This window comes from Filicampus tigris, chromosome 9, assembly GCF_054856515.1.
Source record: "Filicampus tigris isolate MCC_2025a chromosome 9, RoL_Ftig_1.0, whole genome shotgun sequence".
In the NCBI taxonomy this organism is placed as follows: Eukaryota; Metazoa; Chordata; class Actinopteri; order Syngnathiformes; family Syngnathidae; genus Filicampus; species Filicampus tigris.
Window position 1 is genome coordinate 2311825 of NC_141225.1, and position 20877 is coordinate 2332701.

The 20877-nt window shown below is 37.9% G+C and overlaps 1 protein-coding gene across 22 annotated transcripts in view; it reads right to left on the reverse strand.

Annotated features, from left to right (window-relative positions):
- The window catches only part of nfasca (neurofascin homolog (chicken) a), a 155230-nt gene that overhangs the window by 85267 nt on the left and 49086 nt on the right, over positions 1 to 20877 (reverse strand). For all 22 annotated transcript variants that reach the window (XR_015088036.1, XR_015088035.1, XR_015088037.1 and 19 more), the window contains exon 2: positions 4489 to 4538. The gene's annotated coding sequence lies outside the window, so the exon portion shown is untranslated. The remainder of the gene's footprint in view (positions 1 to 4488; positions 4539 to 20877) is intronic.

Genomic DNA, 20877 nt, shown 5'->3' on the forward strand with positions numbered 1-20877 from the left:
TCTGATTATCTGTACACTTGACAACCCTGGGTGACAGCAGTGTCTAGTAAGATCAAACTCTTACGGGCAGATAATTCATTCAAAGACCAATAGTCTATTCGGTTGCATTAGATAAATCTTCAAACAAGAAAATTCCACATTATTTATGCACTCAACCCCCATTTGCTATGCTGCTCATGTGCACCCTCATGCTGGCATCCCCTCTATCAAAAGGTATGTTTGTGTGTATGCCCTCTGGTTTATGAGTTTATAAATCCATCAAAAAATATCAATACATCCCCTCCATGATCTTCTTCAGTGCCTTGTTGCCATTCGTAAAATAAACATGTATGACAATATCAGACACTCTCTCCCAGTTCAACCCGAATCATCTCCATAGCGACCCGTTCTTCACACATAAATCTTGTGGTCCACCATCTCCCTAACAGCTAATTCTTCAGTCACTCTCAGAAATCTATCCAAGGATATCCTTCCGGTGATGGTCTTCCATTCCCACCACAACCAGATATTCCATGTGCACTGAGGAATGAGTTGTCCTCTGTCTTGATCTACTCTTGCATTGTAGACAATGGGAGAGAATATATCAACTGTTGCATAAAAATTGAACAGCATTAGTGTAGAAAATGTCTGCTGTAAGTGTATGTCAGGCAATGAACTCATGAGAACAGTCAAGGACTTACAGTCTACAACAAGGCTTAGGTTGCAAATAACACGTTAAGCTTGTAATCTTGTCATCAAACACAACAATTTGATTTGTATGTGGATAACTCTGTATTAATCCCGAGAGCTTCTTTTCGATTATGCGACTGTAGAATGTTTAAACCCTTACACACTGAGAAAGAAGGTCAAGATCCAGGACTTATTGACTTTCTGCCAGAAGGGAATACTCTTTTTTTTTATTCTCACATGCGTGCACAGACACATTTTTTTAAAAAAATAACCAAATATCATATTAACAGAGGTAATTTGCAGGGGAACCTTGTCATAATTAAAGTTCTCCAGCATTATGTACAGGATATTGCATTCTATGACTTGACTTCAACAAGGCGTCACAGAGCCAGAGTTAGTCGAAATGACAATGATGTCAATGGATTCGACCATGGATGCGCTCATGATATTTCGTCAGCGGATTAGTGATAATGGCATGCAGGGACCTTGGCACATTCCCCTTTGCCTCTTGATACTTCAAGTGGCTTGCATAGAACATATTCTTGAAAAAAAATGTTTGCGTTGACTTCCCTTTAAATGTTTTCCACTCTCCATGTCGCCCCTTATAAACTTTGAGCTAACCCTCGAAATGTCTCTGCACACACCTGTGTCCAAGGGGCACAACATGTATAATTTGTTTGTTTGTTTTTTTTAAGTATTGGGAAGGTAGGTACGACTTCACTGGAAATGTAGTGGCATAGGTTGGGTTTCTTTTCTAATTGACCTAGCTTACACATTTTATTTGTCTGCAGACAAAGACATACAGTACACAAAGTACCATGCACACATTCACACAAGTCACATAGACAAGATAAACACAACCAGGCCAACATAACCACAAACAAATTGAATTGTGGTCCATTGCATCTGTCTTGGTTTCAAAGGCAATCAAAAAAGCCGTAGTCCAGTTGCACGTTTTCTACTGTGAGTTTACTTGTAATTAGTTTTCATTGTTATTATTTCATTATTATTTATTTTATTATGATGTAGTTTGACTACATCTTTTTAAATACACAGTTGCAAAAAAAAAGTACATGAACCATTTGGAATTACCTGGATTTGTGCATAAATTGGTCATAAAATGTGATCTGAAGTCACAACCATAGAAAAGCTCAATCTGCTTAAACTAATACCACACATACATTTACATGTTTTCAGGTTTTTATTGAACCTCAGGACTAATGACTTATCCAAGAGCTAATCCGAGTCCGGCTCTCGCAGTGACCATGAACACAAAGTATAACATAAAATATGCAGTGCTCAAATGTTGAAAGTTATGCTATAATTTTATTGCACACGAGTGGACGCTAGCACAAATGAGGTAGCAAGCAAGAGCTACGGCTTGTGTCTGCACCGTTGATATTTTTGTGACTTTTTCGTTATAGTTAGTGACTTTTTCGACCCCTTCAGCAACTATTTTCCCCAAAAAGAGACTAGCAAAAATGCTAACAATGGTCCTAATATTAGCAACATTTTTATTTTCTGTACAGTGGAAAACAAGAGGCCCAAGAAGCAAAGCTACTGTCTCACATACTGTAAGTATTGAGTGCATCGTTAGTCATCACTGTATCATTATTCATCACTGTGAATAATATACTTCCCACCTAGCTATTTGGGAGCCCTGACTAGTAAGGGCTTGTATGTTAGTTATGTATGGTTAGAAGTTGGTGCACAAAATGAATATTATAATTTTAAAAGTGAAATTTTAATGACCGCTTATAATTTTGTTTAAAATTTGTATTTTGTAATTCTAACTGCATACTATATCTCCACAATTAGCAATTTATAGAACCAAGACAATACACTTTCTAAATTCATTAAAAATAAGTAGAATAAATAGTAGACAAATATGAAGTTAGCATGTTGGCTTGGCCCTCAGCAACAACCAGTTCCAGTTCCTCTTGTGGCCCCTTTGAAAAATTAATTGCCCACCCCTGATGTAGATTTTTATAAGCAAATAAATATTTTATATTACAATGAAAGGCAAGCAAGTGAAACGATATAGGGAGGTGTTTTTTTTTCTCTCTGTTCATTTGCATTTTGCAACAGTTGAGTAAAAAGACTCAAACTTAAAAAGCTTTTTCTAGCAGTCAAAAGACATCACAGATCATGTTTAAATTTCTGTGAGACAGTAAGACTGTAAAAACGCTATTGGCATTACCGTGTACACTTCCCCCACAGCTACTTGTCCGACCTTTATATAACCTCTAACATAACATCACAGATCCAGTAGTCCATCCATCATACACAATTAGCCCCTACATTATACAGTAGTCTTTCTGAGACTGGTGGGAGCAATGCATTCGTGTATACATAAATAAATACTGAAGACCCCCACACACACACACACACACATACACACACACATCGATGAGCCGTCTCCTTATCGTGGTAGAGGGCTTTGCTTGTGTGTCACAAGGACCCCTGGAGTTAAGTTGCCTGGGGCTTTATGCCCCTGGCAGGGTCACCCATGGTAAAGGGATGCTTGGTGTGGGACTAGACAAAGTACAGTTCCCAGAGTCCCAGAGTGTTAATGATAATTAACATAAATGGACATTGTTTTCCCTTGCCGGAACCTCTGGAGTTGGGGCTTGTTGGCGAGCTCCTGGTGGTACTTACTGGCCAAACGGAATGCAGCTTTAATTTTTGTCCTGGCCAGGGAAAGACTTAAGTATCTTATGGTTTTGTTCACAAGTGAGGGAAGAATGAAACAGGAGATCGACAGGCGGATCCGTGCAGCATCTGCAGTGATGTGGTCTTTGTATAGGTCCGACGTGGTGAAGCTGGAGCTAAGCTAAATGGCGACGCTCTTACTTTACCAGTTGATGGTAATAGGCTGACTGAAAGAACAAGTTCCCAGATATAAGCAGGCGAAATGAGTTTCCTCCACAGGGTGTCTCTTAGAGATATGGTGAGAAAGTGAGTCATCTGGGAGAGGCTCAGAGTTGAGCCGCTGCTCCTTCACATTGAGAGGAGCCACATGAGGTGGCTCGGGCATTTGATTAGGATGCTTCCTGGACGCCTCCCCCTGGTGAGGTGTTCTGGGCATGTAACCTGGAAAGACCCAGGGCAATTTGGAGAGACTATGTCTCTCGGCTGGCTGGGAACACCTCAGCATTACCCTTGAAGGGCTGGAAGAAGTGGCTACGAACAGGGAAGCCTGGGCTTCTCTGCTAAAGCTGCTTCCCCAGCGACATGAGCCCGGATAATCGGAAATAAATGGATCGATGGATGAATGTACAACCAATGAATAAGTCACAGTGAATTATAAAAAAAAGGCATACATAATGTATTTGTCGATTTTCAAAACTTGTTTGAACACACATTTCTATTCTTTGGATTCTGACCCGAAGTGAGATTGACAGTTTTCTTCTGTTTTCCGGTTTTTACTGTACTGTATATAATAATTTGTGTTATATTTATTGCTTTCACTGTCTTTGTTGTTGTATTATTGCTATTTCTTTCATGTAAAGTGCTTTGTTACAGCTGTACCTTTTTTGGCCCTCCTCTCCTTCTCCATCCACCTCTCAGCAGTAATGTTAAGTACAGAATGTTATGTTTTTATTTTAATGTATTTTCTTTTTTTTTCTACCAAGCATTTTGATGTAAATTTCGATTTTAACAGTCAAATCCGACATTCAGGTTACATCGCCAGTGTAGGAACGGAACTCGTTCATAAATGGAGGACTTTCTGTATTGTATTGTAAACTTAGCTGTAGACCGCCGAGACTAGGATCAGTCACTCAAGAATATCTACGTCCAGGTACAGTGATGTCTTACCTTGATTATGATGAGGACACCAATATTTTGTCTGTGACCACTTTGCGGACCTGATGAGACAGAAAACAAAAATGTATTATTCATATTTATTTTGAAGATGTTATATTAAAACTTTGCTAAAATTTGTCATGCAAAGCAAAACTGTTTTATGCTCATTAGTGTCTGTTATGCCCACGTCATACACGAATGTACACGAATGTAGCCCGAATTTGGACCAAAAGACATGTCGCAAACAAACGTAGTGTCTCGTAGCCGATTGTGAGTTGTCTTGATGCAGTAGTAGTAGTAGTAGTTTAACATACACAGAGATTGGTCGTTTGGCATCTGGAAGGCTTCACAACCACCTCAACAAAAGTCTGGCATGTCAGAATTTTCGTTCGTCTTGCCGCATAGTGTTACATGTCCAACGTCATCCTTCGATTGCTTCTTCGGCATTAACCAATAGGAAGGCAGTGCCTTTCTGCTTATGACGAGAGACTGGATGTAGCGTGCATATACAAACAATCAAAATGCCGAAAAAAGGAACGGACAGTAGGAGGGAAATACTGGAAAGCATACATAGCATTTACCTCGTGCTACGTTTGCTAACTACAAAGCCAGTAGCTGATTAACAAACGTGGTGTGTGTCATTCAACAAATTTGTTAGCTTAAGTTCTTTTTGGTGAACAGACAGTTCATACTGCCCTCTCCCCACCATCCGGGAATAGTCCATAGTTTCTCTTTTTTACATGCACATAATGCCTCCATCGACATGACAACACCGCTGCCCTCCCCGATGGACTCGCACTGATGAACAGAATCTTGACAGAAGTCGGTGACGGACTTGTAGTGTTACGTCTCCGTCTAAGACACAGAACGATATTATCTGGTAGTCTGACCATAGTGAACGACCAAAATGTCGTGTAGTCTGAGAAGACCATTAGCCTGAGCACAGGAAGAAACATGTTGGAGCAGTGCAGACAGGAGAAACAGTGCAGACAACACATATGCCTCAGGACTGTCTGCAACTGCCTTGTTTCTTTAACTAGCTTGTGCTTTCAAAGAGCTCATCTGTACGCCAGCCGGGGTCTTTAGGATCACAAGATGCTCCTCTGCTCTCTTATTTTATCCATTTTTTTTTCTTTTGCCCCGGTTGTTAGGCTCACACTTACACAGACAAACACTAGAATAGTCTGCCTGGAGGGCTGTGGAAAAGCCTTGAAAAGACGCTTCAATACTGCACAGCCTCAACATGCATGAAACCAAATAAAAATACTATCCACACAAAGTGTCTGTGAGAGCCACAAAGTCACACATATTGACACGCAAAGAGAAATACTATTGATGAAAAGATAAAACTTGTAGAAGAAAATAAAAAGGATTGTTATGGAAAGCAACATAAGTATTACCAATTCTCCATTGCTGTACAACATACACGTGTTAGTGGAAGTAATATGTCAAAGCCTTGCTCACAGGATCTTTCAATCAAAGTTTTTACAGATGAGCTACTGCCTCCCCAGAAATATGAAGTAATGCATTTCTGACTGCAATATGTTACTGAATATCAAGAAGAAAATGTTGAACTGGGTTAAGTGCATTGCCAAAGGGCATACTAGTTTATTTGCCCCACTTGAAGTGGTTGTGTATGACTAAAGCTGCAACATGTTCACTGCACAAACAGAACGATTCGGTGAACGGATCTTTTTGATGAACTGATTCTAAAGATTCAGTTTACTTAAAAGAACTGCCATGCCCATCACTATTGTTTTTATTTAATTTTATATTTTGACTCTGTCCATATGCAAATCGTTGCCGTCCTGTGAAAAATACTTCTGTCCATTTTTTCATTTTTCGTATTTTTACGTGAATGGTATTTCTGCGTTACAGACATCGCATTTAAGTGAAAATAAAAAAAAAATGGGACGTACATGTTTTTCATAGGACAGTGATGAAATGCTTGTTCTCCTTAAAAACGGAGCTTTTGGAAAACTCCAGTATGTAGAGTTTTCAAAATTGTTTTCAGCATGTAGATGAAGAGAGCTTTTTCGTTTGTGCCATTTCAACTTTGTGACATGCTTGGATGTTTTTAGACTTTTCATGCTTGGATGTTTTTAGACTTTACTTTACAAAATAATGTCTTATTTTCTTAAGTGTGCTGATTCCATTTTGTGTAATGACAGACGTGTGCAATCTTTAACAGGCACAGCCAATTAAAAATTTCAAAATACATTGTCTCCTGGGATCCATATACAGCAGCTCTGATCTAGTTACCGAGGCATCAGCGTGGGCAACCAAATCTGCTGATTCTGCTTTTTTAGCGGTCTGATTAGGCAAAATGAGATATAAGGGTTTAAATCCAATACTATGTAGATTTGGATGGATGGATGGATCAAAGCTGTATTTAAAAAAAAACACAAGAATAATATCAACCAAAAAGTGCTGTATTATTGTTTTTTTTTTGCTGAAATCAAGTTTACCAACTTCTCCATTTTTTATTGTCTTCTCTTCACAGACTTAAATCTTATGATGCATAAAATCGGACAACATGATAACATTATTGGGAATTAATGACATTTTGGTGCTCATAGCAAACCTTGCTATCTCAAATTACATATGCCACCAAATCAGACACAGTGTATTTATTTCCACTTAAAAACATCTGCATTCACTACAGAACTTCATTCCTCCAAACTACAACAACACACAACTCATAATTTTTGCATCAACAAAATATCAAAAGCTGTCTAGGCCTCCTCACAAGAATAAATAGAATGTGTGAAGTGAATAACAGAATACAGAATAACAGACTCCATTAAACATGCACTTTTGCCCATCTCCGGGGACAACGGATGTGCTTTTTGTATGAGAGTGTGGAGACTTTGATGTATAGTCTATCACCTGCTTTTCCCTGCTGACCTGCAACATGGTGAGTCCTAATGAATGTCCCAAAGGCCACCAGCTATGGTCTTTTAACACACACACTGAAAGAAATGGCTCTTACTCACACAAAGGTCACAGGTTACGTGTTAAAGTAGTTGTGGGGGACGGGCCTGTCTCAGTTACATCATTTCCGGAGTGCAGATGTCTTTTAAAGGAGTTGCCATGACAACCACTGTTGAAAGCCAATGGGATAATTGAGAAAAATGTGGGGGAGGCAAACCTTGGTATCTGCATGAAATGAACTAATTAGTAGTGATTGTGTTAATGGTGTTTCTTTTCAAACAATAAAGAGAAAGAGAAATGATTAAAAAAACATTCCTATCTGTAGCAAAAAAAATACTGCCTACACTATATCATGCTACGATCTAATCATACTCTAAAAAAAACATTGTTTCACCTTCGAGCGAGTGATGCTTTTATATGAGTGGGATTAACTGACTGATTCTCGGGTCTCTGGAATTCGAGCCTTGAATTGTAAGTCAACATCATCATGACACAACATTTTGATTTGGGTGTGAACAAATGAACTGTAGTGAAGGCAAAGTAGTATTTATCTGAGAGCCAAAAGAGTTATCCTTAATAAATAGAGTTGTAGCATTCGTTCCAACTTCCAGCTTTTTATCAAAACAGCCTTCTTTGATTAACACTTGGCCCAGGAGAAGAAGGTTGAGGGCAAAACAAAGCAGTGTCAGATTGCAAACCCAGTACACTGCACATGCTCAAATCCTCTAGGGAAGGTGTGATGTAGGAAACAAGACTTGAGGATAGAGGGGTGCAGGTTGAATGAGCTGTTGTCAGGAAATAAGTGTGTGTGTGTGTGTGTGTGTACGTGGGGGGGTGTGCACGTGTGTGTTTATATCGATGCATGTGTGTATGGATGTCATGCTTGGAAGGAGCTGCGGCTCAATGATGCTGACTGACCTACTTTTGATCAAAAGAGGGAAAGAACAAATGGATGGAAAGTGGAAGAGGAGGTCGGGTGCTGTGGGAAGACAAGCGGAGAAAAGGAAGATCAAGAGGATGAAAAAAGAAGGATGCACAAGGAGAGTGAGCTGATTTCAAATTGGAAATATTACTGAGCGTCTTGCAAGCAAGGGTCAATGAAAAAATATGAGGAGGCTGTAAAGAGACAGAGGAGATACCAGAAAAGGATACAAAGCTGATTGATTGGTCAAGTGCTTGAGGGCTGGCTTTGTGGAGGCGGGGCTAACAGGGAGATTCCAGATAAATCAATTCCATGTTTCCCAAAGTGATGTTAGCCAAAGGACAGTCTGTGTTCACATATCAGCTTTTAAGAGTCATCTTAAATTATTTCTTGCAGCAGATGGGAATAGACTTGTGCAGGGAACTTAGCATTGCACAGATCAAGATTAGAATGATACATCTAGACTGAAGCTGATACCGACTGATATGATTGGCAAAAAAACAAAATGCCCTGTCTTTAACCAAGCCTCAAAACTGCTTTTACTGCTCAGGGTCTTGAGTGAACAGTAATGGTGGCAATCATGCGTTTTCCAGTCACACCTGGGCTTCGTAGCCACCCCACCACCGTGCCACCGGTTGGAAGTCGAGTTTACTGACTGCTAAGCTAAAAGATCGAGCCGCTAACTCCTTGGCCATCACCCTCTTTTGAGGATTCAGAGGAGCGATGTTCGACTAGCATACGTTCACACAGCGCAAGCTGGCATCTGTTACACATAGTCAACAACATTATTTCAATTGTTCATTTTTACTTTCCCACCCGAAATGATTAAAACAATTTCAGTTGTGTTGAAAAGATTATAATTCATCTTGGTCTCATTGTTTTATATCACAAAAACCTGCCATTAGAAAAGCAGTGCATAGACTTTTTTTTTTTTTTTTTTTTTTACAAATATCCACTGTATATCAGATCCAGATGTAAATACCAAGAAAAAGAAGCAGAAATGTGGAACTCTTGTCTCATTTTCTTTATCAGGGAAAATTATGTCAAATGTCCGTCAACAGCAAATAAAGTAAGACATGTGTTCACAATTTCAGTACTATTGGAGGGGCATGTACACTTAGGTGCACTGCTAACCTCACAAAAAAATTGATTATGTCACCCATCTGCTTTCAGAACCAGTCATGCTATTGTCCTGCTACCGCTAGAATATATTTAACATAACCTCAGGAGAATGAAAAGTGCTTGGTTTTAGGACATGTAATGTAAAAAACAGCATTAAATGAGTGATGGGCAGTGAGTTTCCAACCTGACCCTAGAGTGGGAAATTAACTTAATTTATGGCTGACCTGTAATCTGAAGCTGAGCCATGATTGTTAATTGCCTGAGCCCTAAGCGGTTGTGACGTCATTTTCGGTCTGCAGAAGTGACAAAATGGCCGCGCCCAGAGATGGCTAAAAACAGGTGGATTTCTCATATTCCACATAAGCAATATTAATCAAAATGCTGTGTTTAGACTAGTGGGCCTGCATGGAACATATTCTGGAAAAAAATATGTTTAGGTTGACTTCTCCTTTAAGTGACCAATTTGAGCATCACACAATCTAATGTGCAAAAACGCGACATAATGCATGACATTAAAGAAAGAGAGGCATTTTAAGTAAAGCTAGAAACACAATTACCTTTATCTTCCAATACATCACTCCAAACAACTCTAAGATACTCTAAACATATCAGACTATTTAACTGAACATATGAGAGCGTGGAAAAATGCCGACATCACTCTGAGCCTTCACAGAGTGATGAATCTAAAATCTAAAAACGGATTGGCTAAAGAGGAAGTCAGCCGATGAAACCATCTTCTTGAAAAGAATATGTCCAATGCAAGCCCACTAGTCGAAACACGACATTCTGATTAATATTGCGGGGTTGATTTCACATTTAAATGAAAGAAGCAGCCATATCGACGGTGTGTGTGTATGTGTTCGATGCCAGGGCTCGGGATTCTGAAGGCCTTGGGCAGATTACATTTCCATGGAAACACATAGAAACTAATATTTAATTGGACAAAAAAAGAATAATTCAGCCAGAAATGACTGGAAGCTGCGCAGCCGAGACACTTCATGAAATGAAGACAAAAAACGATGGAAGTAAATGATTACCATTTCATGTAAATTGTAAATGAACTGTAGGTCTGTACTTCTGATGGTGTCTGAAGCCCTTGAAGGCCCTGATTATTAAAGATATCATTTTTGTTAATGAATGTCTACATACTGATATATTAACCCATAGAAACAAGAAAAAAATGGTAATCACTAATGCTGTTTATTTAGGGCAGCCGTGTATAAACCTGGGCGATGGTCTAATACATTTGTAAAGCACTTTTCTCAAGTGCAGCTTACTGTATATGGAGAATTGAGTATAATATATGACTAAATATTTGATCTAACAAGAATTCATTTACTCCACACACAAATTCAATCTACTGTACATAAGATAAAAGTTACAATCTCTGACTTCACATTCTTTTATTTTACACCATATCACATACTCTATATTGAATCAGCAATATTACTGTATTTTCATTCTGTGAAATGAGATTCTACTTCTATACGGAGGTGAGTGACAATCAGTTTCAGATAATGAAACTACACAAGTTATTCTATTATGATTATTTAAACAAAAATAGTTTGAGTAAGAGCAGCACTTCTTTGAATGAACTTTAATCTCCACAATACATCTATAATAACTGCTGCTAACCAGGGTTGGATTCAGTTCAGTTGTATCGAGTAACTTTCATGAGGTCTCTGTTTTATTGCTTTCTAATCATGGAGCAGAGCATATTTAGTCATTGTATTTAATACAGTAATGCTGTCTTGTGCGGTTTCTCCAGATTGTATAATTGGAGTGTCAGTCAAAAGGCATCTTATCCACACAGATGGGGGGTGAAAGTAATACGAATCGTAATATTGCTATACAATAAAAGAAAAGCAAGCCAAGCAGATCCTACAACGGCATTGTTGGATGACATCAAAATCCTTTGCAGCTCACCCAGAACCGTGACCAATCAAAGCTCATGCCCTCTAAATGGGTGTCAGAAAAGGCAGGAGACCCCAATCAGTTTGTTGCCCCCTGTCACGTTCAACCCATCAATGCCACAAAGAAAGAATGGAAGCAGGGGGAGAAAACGCCAAAATGAAATATGAAAAAAATGTGATTATAAGGGGCACAGACAAACTTGAAAATATTATTTCTAATGTTAGTTACGTATGACACACAATAGTTAAATAATTATTGGTATGTCTCAGTTGGGCGTGGACTCGTTTTTTTTCTTCTTTTTAAATCTCGGACATTACCATTACAATACATCTTACTTGGCCTCTTGCTTTATTTTTTTCCTACATGAATTAACAATGAATCTTCCTCCTCAGTATGCTGTCTGAAATATTGAAGAGCACGTGCCGACATCCAAATCAGCCTAAATACATTCCCCTTCACCTTTGTCACGACATCACATATTCATGACAAACAAAGAGACCATTTAGTGATCCCTTCAGGCACACTCCTCACAGGAAAAGCCACTCCCACCCGCTGGCAGCCCCCAAGACATGTTCATTGTCCAAAAAATGGAGTACTGCATCTTTTCAAACGTCATAACAATACCTAATTAAATATAGCCACATAAAAACGCTAGTTGACTGACGTACTGTATGTAATAATTCTACTTTTAAATGTAATTATTTTGCGCACCTATACTACACTGATTCTGTGTCAAGTGTTGGTCCCAGTCCTCAAACAACGCAACACTAATAATGATGCAAGGACAAGACTGGAAAATCAAAATGAACGATCTGAGTTGGGTGACCAGTTCTTGTGTTTGAAATCAAATACGGACATCAGGTTTCATCTGCACACAAAGAAAAAAAACACTGATGTAAATTACAATTGCTTCTGTGCAAAAGATGCTTGCCCCTTGACAGACACCCCACAATAGACTTTCAAGGATAAGTGTGTTGTGAGTCCAGAATTTTCCAATCCTTTGTGTGGAAATGAATGAGAGTGTACAGTCTGGCCATGTATGTCCCAGTGGTTCTATTCACAATACACCACTGCCAGAAAAACGCTTTCTCTTGATTTTAAATGACCACTGCCACACATCCTTAATCTTCCATTTGCTCTTCCTTCTCATAGCCAATTCATTTTCGTTTTTGTTTTTTTTATCAGTCAGTATTTTTCTCTGCTTTCCTAAATGTTCCATCATTCTATTCATATTTGCATCATTTCCTCATTCACTATCATTTCATCCATGTATAGAAACCTTCAGTAACAATGTCGGTCAACATACAACCTCATTAGCACATCTGGATTTCACTTTGTGCTCCTCCTCAAACGCCCCCAGTACCTCTCAGTATCAACCCCCCATCCTTTTCAACTTCATCCTCGCCTTCCTGTCCAATGAAAAACGCCCCCAGTCAGCAGGGCTCCCTAGCAACAGTGCCACGAGAGAAAAGACGGATGAAAATGGGGGCAGAAAAAAAAAAGAAAGATATGAGGGTGAGAAGGGCTGAATATGGCGAGTGTGCAACTGGAGGTTGTGTGTGTGTGTGTAAGAGCGCATGTAAAAATAAAAATAAAACATTGTAGACAGGAAGAACTTAAAGGTGTGCTCAAAGGGACAGAGAGAGAAAATGCACTCACTGTGTTTTTTTTTAATCACTGTGTGTGGGGGGGGGGGTGCGCGTGTGTGTGTGTGTGCATGTTTTTTCATTGTATTTGTACGACGGATGATTAAAAGCTGAACTCGACAAAATGAAAATATGCTGTGAACACCAAGGACATCCATTCAAATACTGGCCAAAAGCTAAATCTAAAAATGTTTGGCTGTGATATCTTGACCTGAGCACAGCCTCCATGAATACTCACTTTATATTCAGATATTATTTATCGTGATAAATAATCATTAAAAAATGAGAGTCCATCCTCAGATTTCAGATGTGACCACACCCTGCAGAAAAGGACACCAGGGTGAGCATGAACTCATTTAAATGGAACAGGACCTCCCTTTCTAATCAGGTGTCAAGCGTAAAGACCCAAATCCAGCCTTCCACATCATTTTATGTGGCCGTGAAAGCTTGCAACAATTTCTCCTTGATTTCTGTTCAAAAGTAGATACCCATCATCATATCTAATTGTTATTTTGAAAGGGACAAAAATGCGCCTCACACTCTAGCCACACACGACTCTATGACTTGTCTGCAACATTAATTTCCCAAAAAGAATATATTGGACTAATGTTCGATGTGCAAAACCATTCAAATCGGTCCCTGTTTACCTAAAACATGAGCAGTTTGTTTACAAAATGTGAACCAAACCGAGGTACATAACCAGCAGTGATTTTTTGGCATACTGTTACACCATTAGCGATTAGGCATTTATGTGATTTCACCATTTGAAACGGCCCCCTGAGAGCAACCATAACTACAATGTGGTAGAAACGGGTTTGACATCCTCATTCTAAAAAGATTTTGAAAAGGGCGCTCAAGTAATATGTATCATTTAAAAATGGTTGATTGGTTGTACCGTATTTAAGCGGCTCTGTCTCTGGAGTACCTCTCCACCAGCAAGTGTGAAATTAAACAACCAAATAAATCTTTTGTTGGTGCCTATTTCTGAAATTTTGACCCAGCTGGTTGATCTGAATTTTGCCCCACTGTGACATACTTTATAAGTGGTCTACTTTATGTATTAACTGTCCCAAGACTGAGTTCCTCCGCATATACAATACAATACAATTTTATTTATAAAGCGCATTTCACAACAGCTACAGCTGTAACAAAGCCCTTTACATACAACAACAAAATAGCCATAATACAACAAGTGAAAGTAATAAATTAACACAAAACATTATATACAATAGGCCCCGGAAAACAGCCGAAAACTGTCAGTCTCAGGTCGGATCAAAAGCCAAAGAATAGAAATGTGTCTTCAAATGAGTAAATACTATACTTGATAACTATATTTGTATATTTGGTAACTATACCATATATACATACATATATATATATATATATATATATATATATATATATATATATATATATATATATATATATATATATATAGTTATAAATATAAATAAATATATATAATATAATATAAATATATATAATATAATATAAATATCATATATATAACAACTTTTATATATATATATATATATATATATATATATATGCATATATATATATATATATACGCATATATATATATATATATATATATATATATATATATATATATATAGTTATAAATATAAATAAATATATATAATATAATATAAATATATATAATATAATATAAATATCATATATATAACAACTTTTATATATATATATATATATATATATATATATATATATATATATATATATATACACACACATATATATATATATGACACAAGAGGTAAGCAGAGCTGCTTGTTGGATGCACAGATTAGAGTTACATAACAGCATTAGCTTCTGATAAGCAGCACATGATTACTTGGTAAAGTTGTTAACACGCTAAGTGCAGTTGGTGTTTGTGTTTGTTGATGTATGTGTTGCATGTACTACGTACACGCATTAGGGGTGTAACGGTACGCTAAATCACAGTTCGGTTCGTTTTTTTTTAAACTTTGGTTCGGTATATTTTCGGTACAAAAAAACAGATTTTTTTTTTTTAATATGTTTATTTTGAAAAGATGACAAGTAAACGGTACATTTTTTAGAAAAAAATAAATAAAAGCGAACGATTCAGGTGGTATTCTAAGAAATTACACCAGAATAATAAATACACTAACAATAAAGATCTCTTAATGTTGTAAATTATTAAGACACTGACAACTTTGAACACTCAGCCGCAACAGCCTATGACACACCTAAGTATTCAAGTTAAAGACAAGTTGTCATTACAGTACATTACACTTTTTGTGATGAAAAAAAAAAACACACAACAACAGTTACAATTATTGCTAACTACAGAATATTAAAATTCATGAAAAAAATACAGTAACTTTAAAAAGTCTTTATGGCATTGTATACACTTTTTAGGCATTGAAATCTTTGAATGTTCAACAGCATATTGTAACGAATTGGGTTATCTGTGTTGTGGTCAGATTTGTGTTTTGCTGAGTTGTGATGTTTCCCAGGTTCAAGAATGCATCGTACAGTGAGCGAGAGGAGGAGCGGAGAATGAAGCAGTTGTTGTAATTTTGAAAGAAACGATTGTTTTACTGTATTGGAGGGCAGCTGCGGCCCACAGTAGGCGGCTGGATTAATAAAAATTTGATAATTAAACTATGTCTGACGGTGTGTTCCTGGAAGACGCTACAATATGATAAACCTCGCTATTTATGTTTGACGTTTTTGGCTAAAAAGACTGCTTGTTTCCAAGTCTACGAAACATTTAAAGTCGGATATTCGTTATGCACGATGCAGATGGATCTATTTTGTAATTCTTCTCGATCTGCATCACTGGCAACGTGTATAACGTATTGCTGTGATTTAAAAACTAGTGATATCACTCGATGGTTTAAGGCGGAAACTGTCGTGGAAGTTCCACCTCCACATCCTTGATCATCCAATCACAAATCTAATAACCATTGCGTTTGTAAGTGACGTGATGAAAGAAGACTAACCCCTAACCCTAAACCTAATCATTACATTTTCATTTTTGAAAAATCTATTTACAGTCGTTATGCTATTTATTCAAATCTAGCGAAGCACGACCTACTAGGGCTGCAAATTATATCGAAAGAATATCTATAGATCGCGATAACGGCCTATGCGATGTGCATATCGCTAAGACAAGCAATCATTTTCTTATGGAAATGTATGGAACGTTTCTTGGTCTTTTTACTTTTTGTATGAACATTTTTTGTATCATTTCTATTTTTAATGTATTGAGAGCAGGCAAACTGCATTTCATTGAACATGTATCTTTAATTCACGACAAACTGCAGTGCATGTTTGTGTTTGTGTGTGTGCGCGCACGTGCGCGTGTGTGTGCTAGTTAGCATGTCTTCCAGGCCTAATTTTGTGTGATGGGCCCATCTGCCTCGAGGTTACGGTGGTGATTAAAGCAATTCTGCCATTGGCTGGTCTGGCTCGTTGTCGCAGTCACACACACACGCACACACACACACCCCTTCACACATGCACACACACGGTTGTCCTTTCCCATTTCTCTACTATAATTATACCATTATGAAATTTCATTTACTCAGAGCAGGCTCTGTCTCTCTTTTCCCCTTCCTTTCTTGTACCAAATGATATTAAATCCGTACAAAATCTATTTAGTCCATCATGAGGTGAATGTGTTTCACCATCTGTAAGGGCACAGTGAACAGTAGCATCTCTGTTTCTCATCTTGAGTCATAAATATACAACGCTATTATGTCCCGCCATCCAGTCATCCTATGTTCATTTAAAAATGTAAATTATAGTGACATTTATTTATTTGATGATTCACATTGTTTTTTCATTGTGTGCGTGTGTTGGTGTGTGTGTGTGTGTGTGCTTACACATTTGTCCACATAAGTATGAGAGTATGAGTGAATAGGGGTGGCGGGGATTCCCTCGAGTTCCCCAAAGATGAAGGTGTTAAAATGATAGACATGTCAGTGCATGAGTGTTTGCCAGTAATAAGTGGTGTAGCGAAGTAGTTAAAAGGTGACGAAGTGAATGTAGCCTCTACCAAATTCACAAACACGCTGAAATGGAGCATTGCCCCAGCATGAACATGACAATGTGCCCATTTTTACGTTGAGTGGAGACTACTTTCTTTTAGCAAATCGTCGGATGACTCGGGGACAAAGCAATTCCATGTGCCGGACCGCCCAGACAGGCGCAACATGGCTCCAAACACAGTAGAGTAGACTTGCGCTGGCACAAAAATGAAGTTACGTACATTTTTACACTGACCGCACGGACGCCAGTCTAGAAAATGAGGTCCATTAGCCTGGGTTTTGCGCAAGACTTGCGCTGGGAACGAAAATAAGGCTTTTAATGTCCAACAGACACAGGGAAACAATCAAATCCTGGAACACAATGAAGTTTCAAAAGCTATAAACAGAATAGATGTGGTTTGGTGAGGAAAACAGAGTTCTCTTTAGCAAACAAAAATTCTGTCCAAGTCTGCATGAGCCAAAGGAACTCTGATCTATGATGTGTTTATGCACATAACTCAATAGAGCTGGGAAAGTTGGATTGAGGAGCCAAATTGGAAAATGTGATACCCAAGAGTGTGCGTTTTTCCAAATGGATGAAATCTCTTACATGCACTTTTGGATGGATTGATTGGACTAAGAACAGTATGTTTTTCCAAAATTCTGCATTGTTAATGTGCATAAGTAGAGTGAGGTGAAACTAGCAAAGGATTCTGAAAACCACCTTTTGCTTTGAATGTGGATATGTACCGGTATAAATCTTAGGAGTTGTTTGAAGAAACGTGACATTACATTTCCCTTTAGCATTATCAACTTGGCTTGTTGACTCACGTGGTGCACATTGGCGCATAACAAACAACAAGCCAATCATGTGTAAAACAGTTCTTTTTGAGTTGGAATCAGAAAAGAAAAAAACATGGCCTGTTGCGACAGAATCATTGGTCCCAAATTAAAGAAACTATTTCACGAATGAGTGGAGCAATGGCCATTGGCAAGCTGAGCCCTTTGTCCCAGCCTATGAAGGGACTCACCGGGTGGAAAAATACATGCAAAATAAAAAATCACCCCCTAAACTGCATTTTTAGACAGAGGGCAGCCAAAATGCAACACATTTTAAAATGAGGTGCATTTAGTATTCAGTCGAATAACAATAAAGATGCGCAGTATAATGTAGCGTTGAGTGAATCATTTGATGACGGCATCGCTATTGCTTTTCTACCCACCCATCCAACACCCCCATCCATCCAGCCACCCATGCATTTTCTATGCCGTTTGTTGTCATTCGCGTTACGGGGAAGCTAGGCCCTATATCGGCTGACTTTGGGTGAGAGCCAGTCAGAGACTATTGCAAAAAATAAGATGGAAAAAAAAATCACCCAGCACACAGTTGCATGGTGTTAAATGTAGGCTGTCACTGCCTATGATACTGTGTCTTAGTGAAGCAGACAGATGTATCCCCGAGCCTTTTATCACACGCATCTACTGACAGAAGCATGAACAGTGATGTAGGTTAAGTACCTGGCTAGGGGGCAACATCTGTATACCCACCTGGACTCATACAAAGTATCCTCATCTTTCCTCTCGAACGAACCCTCTTGTCATTAATCCATTTAAAATTCACAATCTAATTTATTTTTATGACCACCTTAACAGTAAAAGCACCATAATATCTGACAAAAAATATTGCTCATTTAAATTTCATATTCCTCTCTCTCACCTCATTTATTTGAAAGAAAGAGAAAGACAATCACATGCATTATCCGAGATACCTGGAAAGGTATCTTTATTCATATCAGAGGAATTAATAAAACGTTAATCTTCAGGCTCGTCTTTCATTTTTTTTTAGTTGCATTTGTTTTGAATCAATTAAATGGAGGACTTCAGCAGAGTTGTATCTGGCATCACATGCACGGACATGTGTGGGACTCATAGGCTACTGTCTTCCTTGCTCTCAGCCAACAGATTAACTGAGGAGTCATCCCCAAAGCTAAATCTCCACCATTACATAAATCAGCAAAAGCAGATATGCAAGGCAGGAAAGCAATATGATATTACAAATTAATAGGAATACTATATTCAAAATGTTTTGCTTTGAATATTTATTCAAAATAACGTAGCAAAGTTCAGCAGGCACAGTGATAACCCCCTCATAACAACCAATTCAAAAAAATGACTATGACTACTAAAATGCTATAGAGTGGTACTTGGAAAGTTGTCACGCCGTTCCGAGTTTAACTGAAACGTTCTTGAATAATATGCCTCAAAAGTTGCACAAAAACCTCTGGACCTCAAACAATCTCAGCAGGTTGACAACCTGACAGTGAAGCAAAGGTTTAGCTTAGTACAAAAAAGGCTAATAACCTATCCATGCCCCACCTTGCCATCAAGTATTGTGGAAAATGTATGCCATGTATTTGTGTGACTTTGGTCCCAGTCCGTGTCCCAATCCACAGCCACTGCCAGTCCTAAACCCGGATACAAAATGGATGGGTGGAATCAGAAAGGGCAACCTGTCAGAAAAACTGTGCCACACAAATCATGCAAGTGCCTCGGTGTGGCACCCTGATGGGCGAAGCCAAAAGTTGCAAAAGAATTGGGTAACTTTGCAAATAAAAACTGTATGCACGATGCTTCTTTTGTGGAAATGTAGTAACAATCAAAAACTTTGTGACTATTCTGCAACACATTGACTTCTGCAAGTCAAACGGATAAACTGCAAACATAGCATTGATGGGCAAAGTATGCTCATAATGCGACCCACTCCGACCTTTAAGGTTATCAAGAGTTCTGTAATATTTGCTGTATTACTTCAGCCTTTTTTCATACAATCGGTTAACTAAAATGTATTATTTCATTATTTGTGTAATTTGGAATTTACTGTAAATAGTAACATTAGAAATAGTAAAAAAAATCGTTAATTAATTATCATTTAATTTAATTCAAGAGAAAAAAAAATATTAATGTATTTACTGTATAATATCAAAATATTCTTGTACATAAAATGTGTATATAAAATACACACACACATCATATATATATATATATATATATATATATATGTATATATATAATATCACAAGCTAATGCTGTTATGTTATGTGTTATCAAAATATTTTAACTAATTGTTCGCAAACTTTTCCATAATTCATCACAATTAATTGTATTTTTCTACTCCAATTTTTTACGAAGCTTGGAACCGAAATTTACTTGAGTAAAATCTTGGAATTAATGTGGGACAAAAAAAAAGTATATTTCAATTCAAAGACTGTTCTAATAGCTTTATTTGAATCCTTGAATACGAATATTTTCCTGTAAAATACAACAGTTGAACGATACACCAAAGACGTACACCTAAAATGGTATTTGAATTTGGCTGTGCAAAGTGTGCAAATTATTTTGGATTTCTCCAATGAGCCGTCAAGCAACTTTTTAAAGTAAAACTTCGTAAAAGTCCGTCTTTGCGACTGTGACTCTCCTCTTAAGTTTGGCTGCACAGTGAGCAGAGGTCAGCTGCGACAGGAAGTAAATAAAGAGTTAACTGAGTACATTTTTTTAGCGCGTTATGAAATTTAGATTAATCTCCATAGTTAATGCTTTAACTTTGACATCCCTAGTATATATACTTTTTTTAAACCTCATCTGCAAAGGCTATGTCCTTTTAAAAATCAAACGTGGCCAATGATCACAAAAGTTTAGCCACCACTGGACTATAGTCTGTGCAGCAACTGAACCACGTGTAACACTACATGGGAGACATATGAGTCCTCTCAACAAAGTCTTTGCAATGAAAGACTGAAAGACCACACTGGCTCATAGTCTCTCACTGTCTCTCTCTCACTCT